Raw genomic sequence first — 16,448 nt, 5'->3', positions numbered from 1 at the left:
TTCCCGGTCAGGGCACATGCCAGGGTTGTGGGCTCAATCCCCAGCAGGGGGTGTGCAGGAGGCAGTCAATCAATGACACTCTCTCATCACTGATGTTTCTATCCTTCTCTCCCTTTCCCTTCCTCTCTCTGAAATCAATAGACATATTAAAAAAAAATTATAAAATGGTGACCATAAAAATCCCTATCAAGGCATACGGGAAGATGTCCTGCAGAGCTTATATATCCTGCACAGCTTATATATCCTGCACATCCTTACACAAGATCATACCCTAACCAACAAAATGACCTTCTTCATTAAATAATGTAGAATAAACAATACTTCTCCCCAGGTCAGGAAATAGAATGCATGCCTTATGACAAAGGTTAGTCAGGCCTGCCATAAATTGCTAACAGCCATTTTTGAGCATATTGCAGAAACTGGGTGTCCTGGGTTCTGCCTGGGCTGGCTGACATTAAAGATCTCTATTGGAACAAGCAAGAACACTGCCTACACGTCCACAGTCCCCTCCTCATGATTTCTTTGTTCTGCTTTCCCTCTCCTTCCTGATAAAAACCCCTGCATGCACTGAGATGTTAAGATGGGCTTTGGGATGAGAGTCCCCAGTCTTCTCAGGTGGCCAACACTTGAATAAACCTCTTTCCTTCAAACAAGCACCTGGTCTCACAAGTTTGGCTTTTATTGTGGCAGAAAGCCAAACCTAGGTTCAGTTACAAGCCTATCAATAAAATAGAAATTATATGAATTCTTACCTCATAAGGTTTATATATTAAATAAATGAGTTAACATTTGTAAAGTACATAGGCCAGTACTAGGCACTTAATAAGTATTATAGAATGTGCATTAAACAAACTAAATAAGTAAAACCTGCAGGGGACAAAATATAGAGTAAGATTTGTCAATATACTTTTTTTTATATAACTTTAGTTTTAGAACTATTCCTTTTTTAGTTTTCGATGTATGGTTCAAAAACATTAGTAAATGAATATATAAACTTAACAAAAGTGGCCCATACCCATGAAATTTAAAAACAAACCATTCCCAGATCCTAGAATAGTTATCACAAAAAAATACTATATCCTTAGAAACCAGAATTGAATGGCATCTAAAGGAAGAAAGGGACCTGGGAATATTCTTGGTTTCAGCTTTATCAGAATGCTTTTCAGTTTGTGTGAGTGACATAGATTCCAGAAAATTTCTTTTAATACATTAACTCTGACACTATGGATTCATCATATTTGGGAGCTAAATGCATTTAGCGTACATGCTGTTGCCTCTCTCAAAGAATGACATTTGAGACATTCCTTCCTTCCAGAAAAGTCTAAGTATTTGTAATCAAGATCACCGGATTTTATTTGTACATGCAACATGTTTTAAAACCCTCTTCATTTCTATTCCCTCCTTTAACCCCTACTTTCTGGCACTCTGGTACTGCTGGAAATGGAGACTATCTTATGAAGCAGAGCCTACTATCTCCAGTAAGCAAGTCTTTTCAATCCTATACATACTACAATGGTTCTTCCTCCACCTCTTGTTATGGAATTGCTAAGCTGGTGAAACCTTCCTCTTAGGGAGGGTTTCCCTCTTATCCTATTTGCTATGGCTGGAATATCACTCTCAACAGATTCCTGAACTGAAGCTGCTATTGATGCTTCTGAAGCTTGAGCCCCTAGAAGCCCAATGAGAAGGAATACCTCTTCCATGTGCTCCTTTAAGACACTGTCTTTTATAGTTGAATTTTTCAGATCTTGAATAGCATTTTTCTGCTATGTATTTTTCTGCAGCAATGAAATACACCTCTAGTTTTTACTTTCCTCTATCCTCCAACTACAGCTTTCAGAATGTTTTAATTAATTTTTCAACTATTTAATCTGTTTAGGGATTGAGTTTCTAACTTAAGCTGCTAATTAATTTGGCCTCTTCTCCAAATATGATTATTGCTTTTTGTTGGAAATGGATACATGCTTTCCTTTTTATCTTTCTAAATATTATATATTTCTAGACATCTAATATATTCCTCTATTTCTTAAATTTCAGAATCATCTCTATCATCAATGATGATATCATTAACTTTTGGGCCTACTAAAAGCAATCTACTGTTTAAACAAATCTTTTTTCTTCTACTTCCTTGGGATGGATAATTCTATGGAGGAACTTTTCTATACCATCAGACCAACATCAAGCCCATACAAGCTTGGTCTTAACCCATCTTCTTGCCTGGCTCCTTTCAATATGCCTCATCCTGCTGAGCCCTGTCTTAAGTACTAATTCTTGGGCATGTTCCTCCAAGGCATAAGCTATACCTATATATAAATCAACAATATTAAAATACTATATTATCTTGAAAATCACCTAATGATACTTCTTTGTGTATCCTACAGATCTTCCTAGCCTCTCCCAATCTTTAAGATGATGTTTTAATGTCTTTTACATTACCCCTTTTCTGTGACTTCTCAGTAGGAGTTCCTGTTTCCTAAGTCTCTTTGAAGGAGTCATTTCATCTAAAATTTTGCCTCTTTCTCTTTTTGATTAATTTGGAAGCTGGGCCCCTATTTCAATCTAGTTACAACTAAATACCTCTCCCTTTTCCAAAATTTTGTTGTACAGCATTTAAATTCCCTTGAATCTCCATTTCTCTCTCATAGGTATCTACCTGAACTTCTAATTGTTATTTTCTATGTCACCTTTGTCAAGTTAATCCCACAATTTCTCATTTTTCTCCTAAAAAGGTTTTATTTTCTTCCAGCCTATTTTTTTCTTTTGTTCCCATTCTTCCATTGTTCTATATTAACCTAGAAACATAAGTTTTAAACTACTTTTAACACTTTGAACTCCTAAACAAAATCATTAGAACCAGAGCATTCCAAGCATAAGCTTTTTTTACTTGCTTTCTTAGCCACTGTTCTTGCAACAGTTTTATTGTTTCTCGTTCTCAATTTAAGAAGGTGTATGCTCTTTACAGTAAGGACCCTGATTTGATATGCACCAACCACTTATGGGTGGAGTCACAGTTTGAACCTCAGCGATCAAAAGTCATGGTCAGCCCGGCCAGTGGCAACTCAGCTGTTGATCATCAACCTACAATCCAGGAAATCGCGGTTCGATTCCCGGTCACGGCACACACCCGGGTTGCGTTGAAGCTGGACCCCAGTGGGGGGCGTGCAGGAGGCAGGTGATCAATGACTCTCTCATCATTGATGTTTCTCTCTCCCTCCCTCTCCCTTCCTCTCTCTGAAATCAATAAAGACATATTAAAAATAAATAAAAATTTTAAAAGTCATGGTCAGATCATATAGAATTATCAAATTCAGAGGCACTTCAGATCAAGAAGCAGCAACTTTTAAACCCATGGACAAGTTGCCTGACTCCCAGATTTGTCCCTTCAATGTTCCCTCTCTTGATTCTGAAGAGGAGTCAAACAATATAAAAGAGGATCAGAATTTGAGCAGACTTTCTATGCCACCAACCTAAGTAGTCCGGGCACTAAATATTTCCTGCAGGTACTGCTGGATACAGCAGAAACACTTCGAGACCTTAAAGACTCTCTATAACCAAACCCTTGTCTCAGACAAGGCTACTTAGAAAAAAATCACGTATGCAGAGTTCAAGGTCAAGCAGCAGCAGTTATTTGGCTAGAACGAATTCTTAAGCGTGTCTCAGCACTCCCGGTCAGATTTTGCTTGCTAAGCCCCTCAGAGCTTGCCTCTGCTTACAGCCCAGAGCAGCACGCTTGCCTTTACAGAAATGCGTGTTTGATTTTATAAAAACAGCCACTCCCATGTGTACAAACTTGCCATAAGCTGCCACAACCCACTACAGCTGAAAGCACGTAGTCAGTTCTTAGTCCAAAACTGTCAAAGTTTAACACCTCCCACTTTAGCCGGGCCAGAAGCATTGCTCCAAAAGCCCTCTGCCACACAGAATTCCTCTCTTTTTCGTCTTCTCTTTAGCCCCACTCTATTTCCCAGATGTGGGGGAGCAAGGAGCGTCAGATAGGTAACATCATTCTCTTCCCCTAAGAGATACTTAACAGAAAAGAAGTAAAGCAGCAGGAAAACAAAAATACAACTGCTAGAGCACGTATTTAAGGCTATGGCGTATAATTACGGAACCCCACAATTGGACTCACCAACGACGTCATAGACAGCACCCAAGGGAAGATGGCGGAGAGGTAAGTCCTGTCACCTACACGGCCTGGAGGGGAGTAGTAAAAAGGGCACTTCCTGCCGGCAGCTCCTCCCAAAGAGGAAAGGAAGGGGCGGGTCACACACGCCAACTGTCTCTTTCCAAACTGACCAATCGGATAACCGATCGCCCACCTCCACCGGAAGAAGGAAGAAGTGAGAGAAGGGAAGAGGCTACGGGCGTTGTTCTATATATGTTCCGCCACGGTGAAGGAAACAGCGATCAGAAAATTAATGTTCCGGCCCTTCAACGTGTTGCCTAGTCTCTGCTAGTCTAGTCTCTGCTGTTGGGATCTTTCCCGTTCATGTCGCAGCGACCTTTTGGCAAACTCCCCGGCTCTTTCTCTCGGCTGGATCTTCATCCCACGTGGTCCCAGGGAGCTTGAGGTTGGCTGTGACCGCAGGATGAGCTACAGTCTCTCCACTGTGAACGACCTCACCTAAGCGTTCCAGGTGGTTCATTGTGGTAACCATGTGCTACTATATGGTCCGTATCAGGACCCTTGAAAGTGAAAGGGGGCAATAAAATTAAAATTATAAAAATATTTGAGGTATTATATTGGTGAATTTATAGAAAGTGCATTTCAAAATTCATTTTCTTAAATTATTTCTAAAAATAAAAATAACTATATTCAAACCAAAACTTTTAAAAAATGTCTTTCAACATGAAAAGTAACAATGAAAATTCTTGGCACATGTTGATGCATTGCAATTAGCGTTTCCAGCCGTAATTGTCTATAATACTTGGTCACTGATGTTTTTCTGAAGAATACATTTTAAATACGGCATTATTGTTTTTAAATTTTTCAGTTGTTGCCAGGCTGGTGTGGCTCAGTGGTTGAGCATCGCCCCATGCACCCTGAGGTCACCAGTTCAGTTCCTGATCAAGACACAGACCTGCTTCAGGCTGGATCCCCAGTGGGGGTGTGCAGGAGGCAGCCCATGGATGTTTCAGCAATGGCTCTCTCTCCCTCTCCCTTCCTCTATCTCTAAAAGTCAATAAAAACATTTTTAAAAATTTCATTGCCTTCTCTCTTCTCAAATATGTATTTTATGATTGATATATGGGAAAATTTTACACCTCAATTTAATCTTCACTGTCGATTATATTTTAAATTAAGAAAATAAGTTCTAAAAATTATACTAAGGAGAAAATATTGGTTTTGAAATATATATTTTTCCAGCCTAAATATTTTACAAGTACTGTCTTTTTGTTTCTATTCAGAGTACAAATCTTCAGCAAACATTCATATGACAAAAACTTCCTAGCAAGCTTTCCTTTTTTTTTTTTTTTTTTTATGATTCTTTTGAAGGTTTCGCCAAGTTTAGATGCTGTACATTTGAAAGCATTTTACATTTCATTTTACTTTTTTAAGAATGTGAATTTATTCAGTTATAATAGGAGCTCCATCAGAAGTCTTCATATGGGTTAATATGCTCTAAGATACAATTATAGAATTTCACAATTAAATCTTATACATCATTCAAAATCCAGTTGAATTTCTTTAGGTCATTTCTTAATTTTATAGGGGTTAATCTGAATGTTTTTCTGTATTGCAATCTCCCCCCCCCAAAAAAAAAACAGCAATCTGCAAAATCTGAATTTTATTAGCACAACAATTTTGGAATTGTTGGATTAAAAATTTCTAAATGATTTTTCATACAATGCAACATTTTATAAGTTTTATTCAGAAAAATTTCAATACCTTTGTAGACCTTTTGGATTTATTTACAAAATATTTTTAAAGAATCAAATATTTGTAAAATCCTATTGAAGAGCAACAAAGAGAAGAAAATGTGCTATTATGTTTGAGAGGGGATTTTGGTACTCAGTTTTCTAGTTTTATCACAGAGTTTTGTAGTTTTATTCATCAACCTATTATATATAACAATATTTGTGAATTTTGACAATTATAACTTACATGTCAATTGCATTTTGGATGCATTTATGAGTTATGTTTACGCCATAGCCAATACCAAGGATACAGTTATTCCAAAGGTTTCTCAATAAGAATTTTTATTTTTTTTTATTATGAACTTGTGCTCTGCCCAATATAAATTCACACTATACTGGGAGTAATTTTATTTTAAATATAACCCTTTAAAACAATTTAAACTAACATTCACAATAATTGTGCATATTTTACTTTTGAAGAATGAATTTTTAAGTTTTTATTTGATTTCATAAATTGAAAAGAAAAAAATTGATATGGAAGTAACTATGGAAAATGTGGAATGGATGGGACATAAGAGGCAATTTTAAGATGTGTTCTTTGAGATTATATGTACACACCTCATGGTATTTCAGAAGTCCAGGTAAATAAATTAATTCACTTGAAAATTGATTTTTTATTGTTGTGCTATGTTCCATGACCTTCACACTATAACCCTGTTATTTCAATAGGATAAAAAAATAGTATAACCAATGGAGTTTAGGAGAAAATTTCATAAAATAGCATGTCTAGGTCATGAAAATTTTCAATTCTAAAATATTTACTAGCTATACTACCACTTTAATCTCTGAAACCAGGCTACACAGCCCCACAGCCTGACCATGCACATGATTTTATGACAGGCTCTACTTCATGCTTCCCAGTTTTTGTTTTTATTAGCTTTTAAACTGATGGTTTTCAGGTTGTTTGACCGAACTGACATCTCCATTTATTTATTTATCTTTTAACAGGAAGGACATAGAACATAAAGTAACATATGAACTACTTGTTTATATAGACTATCTAAATTTCTAAAACTTCACCTCAAACTAATTTAAAATTTTACTTGTTTCAAATTGCCACTTAATTGGCTCAATTGCCAGCATACCATTAGGTCTAAAGTCAATTTGCTAAATAAAGGAACATTAGGGGGTGGACTGATATCAGCAGAAGGATATAATACCTTCACTGTCACAATCCCAAAGCTCAGAGTCCTTTTACTTAATTGTGTGTTATCTCTAGCTAAAGTTGAAGAAGTCACTCTGTCCTGGTCCTTTTTCCTGGAACCTGAATGGCCTCTAATTTTTACACCCTTCTGAGAGAAACATATGTGACCCGGTATTCTCCCAGTTTTGTTTCATGTGTTATAAATGTAGAGACATCTGTCCTCTATGGATTTTATTGAAGGAAAAAATATTCTTCCTCTGGATTGGTGCCACAGGTCAAAGGGAAATAATAGCTTGATTTATTTTCCATAGGCTGAAGTTCTGTAGTGATTAAAAAGCTAATCATCCAAAGACTATTTTTAAAAAATATGGAGAGTCGAGGGCCAATGTGGAGAGTCTAGGGCCAATGTATCTAAATTCCGCACAGGTTTCTTAGTGAATGTCAGCATTCACTGAACAGGCCACTGAATGATGTCAATATATGCGACATGAAAGGTGGCTACAATTCACTGACACTCTTCTGTCGGGAGGGCAGGCCTGTGCCCACTCTTCTTGGACCTGAGAGGACTCTAACTGCTCTGACCTGTAGAGGGTGGATGTGGAGTGCCACGCCCGTGCCAGTCTGTAAGACAGGCCTTCATTGACTTGGGCCTCCACTCCCTGTCCCCGAGGAGGCTTGCTCTGGAAAAACTAGCTGCCCAGTGACAAATCTCATAGATGAGACGCCCATGCTGTGAGAACGCACAAGGTCGCCCTGTAGAGAGAGAAATCTCCAAAAGGCCACCATGACCGTAGCCCTCAGGTCCAGGTATCAGGCCTGTCAGGGGAAAAATATTGTTGTGACTCTGTCCTCACCTGGCATTTGACTACAATTGCATAAAGGACTCCCAGTGAGAACCACTCAGATGAGCCAACAGAGCAATGAAAAAGAAAACAATAAATTGTTGTTTTAAGCCACTAAATTTTGGGAAAGTTTACTAAACAGCAGTAGATGACCGGGATAGCATCCAACATTTATTGAGCACTTACCTATGTGCCAGGTACTTTTCAAAACATATTCACATGAATCAATTCATTTAAACATCAAAGCCACTCCTGAGATAAGTAATTATCCTTATAACTGAGCAGCAGTGAGATTAAATAATACACTTAAGCTCACACACTGTTAAGTGATATATGAATCTAGAATCCCTGGGCCACCACTTTGCTGACCTACCTCTAGGTGATAAGTGAGGTACTATACTATCTTCTTACATATCTCAGTGGGCAGTGTCCCATTCACAATACTGTGCATGGCTGCCTGGAGAATAATTTATGCCAGCATCCACTAAACTCATCAAAACTATTTTCAGCTTCATCATAGCAGTTGGCAAGATGTATATAAACTACGATGACAATATAAAGAAAGATAAAATTTGAAAGTAAAATCAATACCATTGATCTAAAAATAAATCTATATCATGTACATTCAATTACTTATATAGCACCAGTCTTCTTCCTTCAAAAGGCAAAAACAAAGAACCACTAACTCTTGAATAAGAATCACTTTATATAATCTTCTATCCATACAATATTGCCAGCATATATCATGTAGTCTTAAGAGTGACATTGAAACATTGTAAGTAAAATAAAATACTAGATCACATGTAGTCTGTCCTTAAAGTGCTATAGCCAGTAGTAAGGCATTCCCAAAGAAGAAGGCATGTTAATACAAGTGATATAACAAATCACTTTTTAAATTAAAAGTGTTATTTTTTTCTTTTTATACACCTTATATATTGAGAGGATTTCTGCACTTACTTCATTTTTATTTCACAGCTCCCTCTCTATCTTAAAATTATTCTTACATTATAATTTAAAGCTCAATTTATATTCTAAGGAAGTCATTTCTTGCCAATTAGGTAGGAGAAACGGCTGATTTAGTTAGTTTTGTGTTATAGCCACAAAATCAGTAACATTCAAGGCAAGTAGCTAGGTGGGCAACGATTTGATCGCATCCACAGCAGTGTGATACTAGACATCTATGTTTCTGTGCAGACAAGTCAGGAATAAGAACACGCTTAAATGTGCTTTATGTTCTATTAATTGAAAACGACTCTTCTCCTTTGGCCCTCTTCATTATCTAAACGTATTTCCATGGCCCAAGGTTAACTTTTAACTGTACAAGATTTGAAAATTGATCTACAAGTAGTGGAATGGGGTCCTTGATTTTTAAAGTATTTTATTTTACTCTACTCCTGGCCAACGTTAAAACCCACAGTGGAACCGTTCTCGATACTCCTTACCACCGTTGCTAATTTTTCTCACCCTTTTACTTCCTTAAGGCCATCTTTTCCTTCCTGCTCGCACTACAGGAAGGAGTTTGTTACATGTTAGCATGCCATAAGCAGGGCACTAATAGACTGTCACTAAAATAAGGTTTTCACAGGACAATGAATGTCAGTGCTCTACTTTTGAAACCAGTGGAACTGGAACCAATTGGATCCTACAATTATTTATCAGACATTTATTTCAAAACAATTTGTATTGTCTGAATAAGGTATGTTTTGTAACTCAAAGCATGATTATTTTCAAAGAATCATAAATTTATATGAATGCATAAATGTCAAAAATTCTCAGGGGGTATAAAGAGAAGAGTTTTCAGCCATGATATGAGTGCGGAGCTGATCTTTTAAATTTTCTCTATATATTTTCTTACCAAGTGGCAAATGAGGAAAAGACAGTCAAGAACAGTAAAGTTACATTTATTATTCAACAAAAATATACAGTTATACAACTTTGAAATATATACATCTGAATCCCCTCCGATTTCTATCAAGTCAATGTTAGAATTATGGTTATAGATCCATGGTAATACCTTTAATTGAGAGCATTAAAAATGGTCGTTTTTGGTCATAGTACACAATCTTAAATTGGCATTGCATGGAGCAATTTGCTTTGCCTACTTCTTTTAAATAAATGTTATTTTATCAAAATATGTAAGTAAAGTGAAAGATGTTGGGGTACTCTTTGGCAATCAACTAATTTCAATCTAATAAACTAAACCTACAAATTGCCAAGCACTATGCTAGGATCCTCAGTTTATCATCAGACAATGGGCATATTGATTTTAATCTTGTTAAATTTACAAGATAAAGCTGTGAACTTGTGATCAGAGAGCACAGTTTACTCATTCTTTATCCAAATATAGTCATTTTACAAATAAAAAACAGACATGTTACCAAATAACCATAATTTTATATGAAAGATACTACAAAAGAGATGTTGGAACCATGAGATAATGCCATCAGTGAATGGGGACATTGGTGCTATAATTTGTAGAAGGTCATCAACAAGACAAGAGCAGTAAAAAGGCAATTGAGGCAAAGGACTAGCTTGAAAAGTCTCCAAGGTATGGTCATGCAGATTATGTTTTAGAGAATTTCAAGTCTTCTTGGGTGACTACATCACAGAATGGGTGTAAGGAGAGGTTGAAGGTGACATTAGAGTTGGGTTGGGTTGTGTTGGGGCCTGAATGTCACAGTAAGGAATTCATATTTTATCCCAAAGGTGATAGAGATCAATAGAGATTCTAACCCAAGTGTGAAATGAACACAAATATTCTGACATCAGCATGTAGAATGGGTGGGGCAGAAGAGATTAGACCAAGGAGCCAGAAATTAGGCCACCACTTGGGCAGAAATGCAAAGAGTAATTGTGTAATGGAAATTGATTACCTATCACTCAACCTATACAAAGAATGCCAGCATTTTACATCTGCTCTTTGAGGAATGTATTTGAATAATTCAGTTCGCACAATCTCTATAGGGCATTTTCATTTCTATCTATGGTTTATTCTTAGAATGGCCAGGAGGTTTTAGTCTATTCACAACGCAACATTTTCCAAAATAAAGGGCAATCGTTTTTCCCCTCACATTTGCTTTTCTGCTAAAAGAAGCATTAAACCTAGTCTCGCTTATGAGGGAAGAATATATTGTTCTCATTTATCAAGGAGTGTTATGTGGTATATGATGCCTCAGTTAAAAAGTTATGCACTTGAATAGACATAAAAATAGAACGATTTCTTTAACCTTTCCATTTTGCACGCAGAAGAGAAAGGGATTTTTGTTCTCTCCGTGGTACTGGTAGGAATACCATAAACTCTGGAGGGGAGGAGTTTTGACACCATACTACACTATATTTACACTAAGGAGAGGGTAGGTGAAATGCAGGGAACTGGAGTCAAGGAAGAAATGAAGATGTTATCGGAATGTTAGAAGAGCGTGCCAATTGAGATACCTCCCTCTGTTAGAAGGACCCATGTATCAGTCTATTTACTTTTCAATTGATGAAAGAACATGGGGATTCTTGACAATATTATTCTATGAGCAGACATATGGGCCTAATAAATGATGCCAGTGATTAGCATTTATCTTAATGCTAATAATGCAGATTCACAAATCTGTTTGCCTGTAATACCGAGCTGATGAATGTTACCCTGAAGAGTTTTCAAATGAGAACATAATCCAAGCCAATGTTAAATGGATGACATATTTTACATTCTTCGAATAAAATGAGAGGGATAGCATTTAAGAACTCGTATGATGGATGCATATTTGACATCAAGCAAACATACTAGAATATAATAGCAAGAATGTCATGTAATTTCTTGTGAGAGAGATTAATTTTCAGAATGCACAGAGGATGATAATACAGATTAGGTACCATCATAAACAAGTTCACAATTATTGAACTGCCCCAGGATGTATTTTCATAGCCAAGCAGCAGGCATTGAGCTTCCGCTTCCAATTAGTCAGAAAAAAAAATTATCCTTTAACTATTATACTCCAAAAATGAGCTATGCAGAAATTATCCATAGATTAGAACAAATAAATCTAGTATAATTGAAGTAATCCAGTTAGAAAAGTCTTAATACCCCTACATGTTCCACTGACTTATTTTTCCCACCTCTCTGTTTAAGCTTATATTTGAGAATACTTTTGTCCATTTGATTTTGGTTTCCACTTTTTTTTACATTAGCTGTACTTCTTTATTATCAATATTGAAAAAAAGCCAGGCACTTTCCACCTATTGTTCAGTTTAGTTGGGAACAGGTTCTGGTGATCAGTGAGACCTTCAGGATTGTTTTAAGGTGTATCACAAATCACTACACAATAAAGGATGTAAATACTTTAAATATTAAAATGTTATCAGAATTGTTCTCACTAGAACAGGAGATCGCCTTGGTCAGTTTGGGCTGCTATAACAGAATACCATAAACTCGGTGCCTAAACTACAGAAGTGTGTCGCACAGCTCTGGAGGCTGGAAGTCCAAGATCAAGGTGCCAGCATGGTTGAGTTATCCCAAGTTGCAGACTGTCACCTTCTCATTATACTTTCCGGTGACAGAGAGCAGACAGAGGAAGCATTCTTTCATAACTCTTACAAGGGCATTAACCCCACTCATGAGGGCTTCACCCTCATGACCTCACTCTATCTCCCAAAGGCCCCATCTCCTAATACCATCACGTGGGGAGGCAGGGCTTCAAAACATGCATATTGGGAGGACAGAAACATTCAGTCCATGACAAGAATTATATTTAACTGAACAAATATAATTAAATATAGAGGGCACTTAATAACATGTCATTAAAGTGAACAAAAAATACCACTACATATACTATGTATTTTATTAGTATGTGTTCCTATAGGAATGTGTATGTATATGTGTGCATGTTGTGGGAAATCTGTGGTCAAGGTACCTTCTCTCAGGTACCTTCTCTTTTTTAAAAGGTATAAATCAAAAACCTGAATTTTTCTTCAGCAAACAGTTGTTTCAAATCAAGGAGCCTTACATTCATGGTATGTTTCATGATATAAAGAATGTTTCATGGTATATTATAAAGTTGAAAAAAAAACACCTCATTGAAGACCATCACAGTGTTTAAGTACTTCATTTCTCAAAATAATTCTAGCTAATATTCTGAGTTAGATCTTAAAAGGCATAAGCTCACCCGGGCGGCGTGACTCAGTGGTCGAGCGTGGGCCTATGCACCAAGAGGTCACCAGCTTAATTCCTGGTCAGGGCACATGCCCGGGTTGAGGGATTGATCCCCAGTAGGGGGCATGCAGGAGGCAGCTGATTGATGTTGATGTTTCTCACTCATCAATGTCTCTCTCTCTCCCCCTCTCCTTTCTTCTCTCTCTAAAATCAATAAAAACATTTTTAAAAATAAATAAATAAATGGCATAAGCTTATATTTTTATAAGTTAGCCTTATTCAGTTTCTCCGAAATTTAGTTGTTCTCACAGGTTAGAATTAACTGATAGGTTGCTATACTTTATTAATTTTGACTCATCAGATATATATATTTGATACCCCTTCAGTTAATGAAAACCACATAGTTAAAGGTTTTTGTGCCACATCAGATGTCATGGGTCCCTTTTCTTCATCCATGCCACCCACAAAAAATTTTTGCCAGCCATACAAAGTTGGCAAAACTACAACCTGAGATAATGATATTGGCCATTCAGGGAATTAGAGGTAAGTGGAAACCAGGAATACTCATGGCAGGGGCAGGGCCTCAAAGGTGAAATATCATGTCAGAAACAACACTGTGATCAATTTAAAGTAAGGATGTTCATAAACAAAATAAAATCCATAAACAAAATATTCCAAAGATATTTGTTTATTGTTTTAAATTTAAATAGAAAAAAAACACACGTTGGATACATGTTTATATTTTAATGATTCCAGAGTTTAGCTCCAACACATCTTAAAATATAAGTATCTATGAACAAATTTTATATAAATTTAAATCCTTATTATTTTTAAATACTCATTGTCCAGTGGGAAATTGAAAACTGAATTATTCCACAGTGCTATGCTCAGGTATATGTTTTGTTTTAAGAAGCAAAGAAAGTTTATTACCATGAGTACTAAGTTTAGCTTTGAGAACCAAGAGAAATTTGCTTAAAGAGACAGCATTAGAATGATCACTTACTAAAGAATTATTTAAAAAATTAAACCAACATTTAATAATATCCCTTTCTTGAAAACAAATCTGCAAAAACAAAATTATAATGACTGTGTAGTCCTCACTATAATGTACCATGGTGATACTCTTACATAGAATAAAATCATCAATGTCAGGGGGTAGGTGTGATTGCTATGAGCTCAAGGAATGTGTACTTTATAAAAAAAAAAAACAACAAAAACAAAGCTGTATTTCTATAAAATCAAAACACCTGTATCCCTTACCAAATTTTAACTGTTTTAAATGCCACACTTTATTATTTTCTATTCTGATTGAGCAAGAATAGTGAAGCTCAAAAGGTAACAAATTTAGCTTTCATAATATGATAAAATAAGCATTGTTATATATTCTCTACTTTTGTAATAAGGATCATTTTCAATTTTCAATTTAACAAACAATTTAAAATTATTCAGAGGGCAGGCAGGTACCCTTTTATTTTTCAGCATGTGCAACACTCCAATGAAAAACCAAACAATGCTTTCTTTTCATTCCTCCTTCAGCCCTCAGCATTTTTAGTGTAAAATTGTTCAGAAAATTTTGTCACTGAGGATAAACCAGTTGAAAATTTAACCTCCTGTTTATATGTCCATTCACTGTCTTGTAGCATATAGCATCTGACTTTTCATGAAATCTGGATTTTGATTTATTTTACAGTGAAACTCCTTTAAAATCATAAAACCTAACCTCAGGAATAATTTGTATGTATCTTCAAGAATGACAGCTCTGATTTATCGTATATTTGACCTAGGAAACAGTATATATAATCAATAAAATGACAACAAGCATGCTCCACTATATTAACAAACATCCGCAAAGATGAAATGCAGACTATTATTCACAAATACAAAAGACTGAAAAGTATATGTCAAAGGTTAACTAAAATAATATTTATTTTCTATAATTATAGTTTCTTTTCCCCAAAGGGAGGTATTTCCTATTGACTCTGTTACCACTGATTTAATCCAGGTCTAATGCTTGATTCCAATGACAACTGATATACAGAAGGGAAAACCACGTAGCTCTGGTTGTCAATAAAAGATACCAGTAAAAGATACTCTGGTCAACCCCTGGTCTAAATGACATACAAATGATAGATGGTGATTTAAAACAGTGAAATAAAAGCATTGATAATTCAATTATCTGCTATGAAATCCCTCCAAGAATGATATAATGAGAGCTTGGGGAAAACAAAATGAAAAGCGTATCTGTAATTATAAGTAACTGACAACAAACTATGATAAACAGCTTTCAAATCGGGAGCCTTTTGCACCAACAGGAGAAAGGAACCTGGCTGGCACTTATCTTGGAGAGGACACAGATCTCAGTGTCATGGTCCTGAGACATCTCCAAAGACTGTTTGAAGCCATGACATGGAGCACGGACAGTCAGGAGAAAAACAGAATCAGTCTTTGTAGAATTGCTGTTATATATTCCCAAATGGTAGAATGTGGGGGAGAAAAAGAACTAATAGACTATATCTGATAGTTATGAAGCAGCCTGCTGGACAACTAGCATTACAGCGGGAAAGCGAGAGAACAGGCGATAATCACTACAGTACTAACCACACAGAGAAAGTAAAAGTGAGAGAGCTTTGCCTGTGAGCAGCACAGACCGCCTGAACGTCAAAAAGAGAAAAGAGAAAACAGATTTGGGAAAGCGGGCTTACCCTGAAATTTACGTCACCGCTCTGGGCTGATCTGATTCGTTTTCCTACACCATAGTTCACTAAGTAGCTGGCTTCATTCAGTGATTAATAGAAAAAAACAGACTAAAACATAGGCAAAGGAAGCAAAAACACAATGCAAAAAACAGATAATATTTACCAAGGAAAATTTGTTTTTAGCAGAGGAAAATTTATATAAATAGTTTTCATAGCCTCAAATAAATTTTAGACATAATCTCATTAATAGAGAATGAGAAATAAAAAATATATAATTTTCAATAAATTATAAAAACAATGGAAAGAAATGGAAAAATGAAATAGCACATACCAAGAAAGCAACAGAGAAAAATAAAACCATAACGAAGCTGAAAATCACACTCAAGTTTACAAAATAGTATAAACACAACTGAAAACTCACTTCGGTTATGGTTGACAAAAGTTAACAGCAAATTTAAAAATACATACGTGATTACTATAAATAGTTACAGAGACAAAAGGGATTTAATATAATTAGCATTCTGAAAGAAAAAATTATTTAGACACATAATAGGAAAAAACTTGCCTGAAATAAAGATTGGAATCTGGGATAAAAAGACACAGTCCCCAAAATGTTTTGCTTTGATTAAAGAGTATCTAAATGTCAACAGTCTCTTCAGTTTACTCCAGTATTTTTGTCTTAAATTGAGATAAAGGTAAATTTAATTTTT

Source organism: Miniopterus natalensis, chromosome 1 (genome assembly GCF_054644295.1).
Source record: "Miniopterus natalensis isolate mMinNat1 chromosome 1, mMinNat1.hap1, whole genome shotgun sequence".
Taxonomy (NCBI): domain Eukaryota; kingdom Metazoa; phylum Chordata; class Mammalia; order Chiroptera; family Miniopteridae; genus Miniopterus; species Miniopterus natalensis.
Note: the sequence above shows the minus strand (reverse complement) of the source record.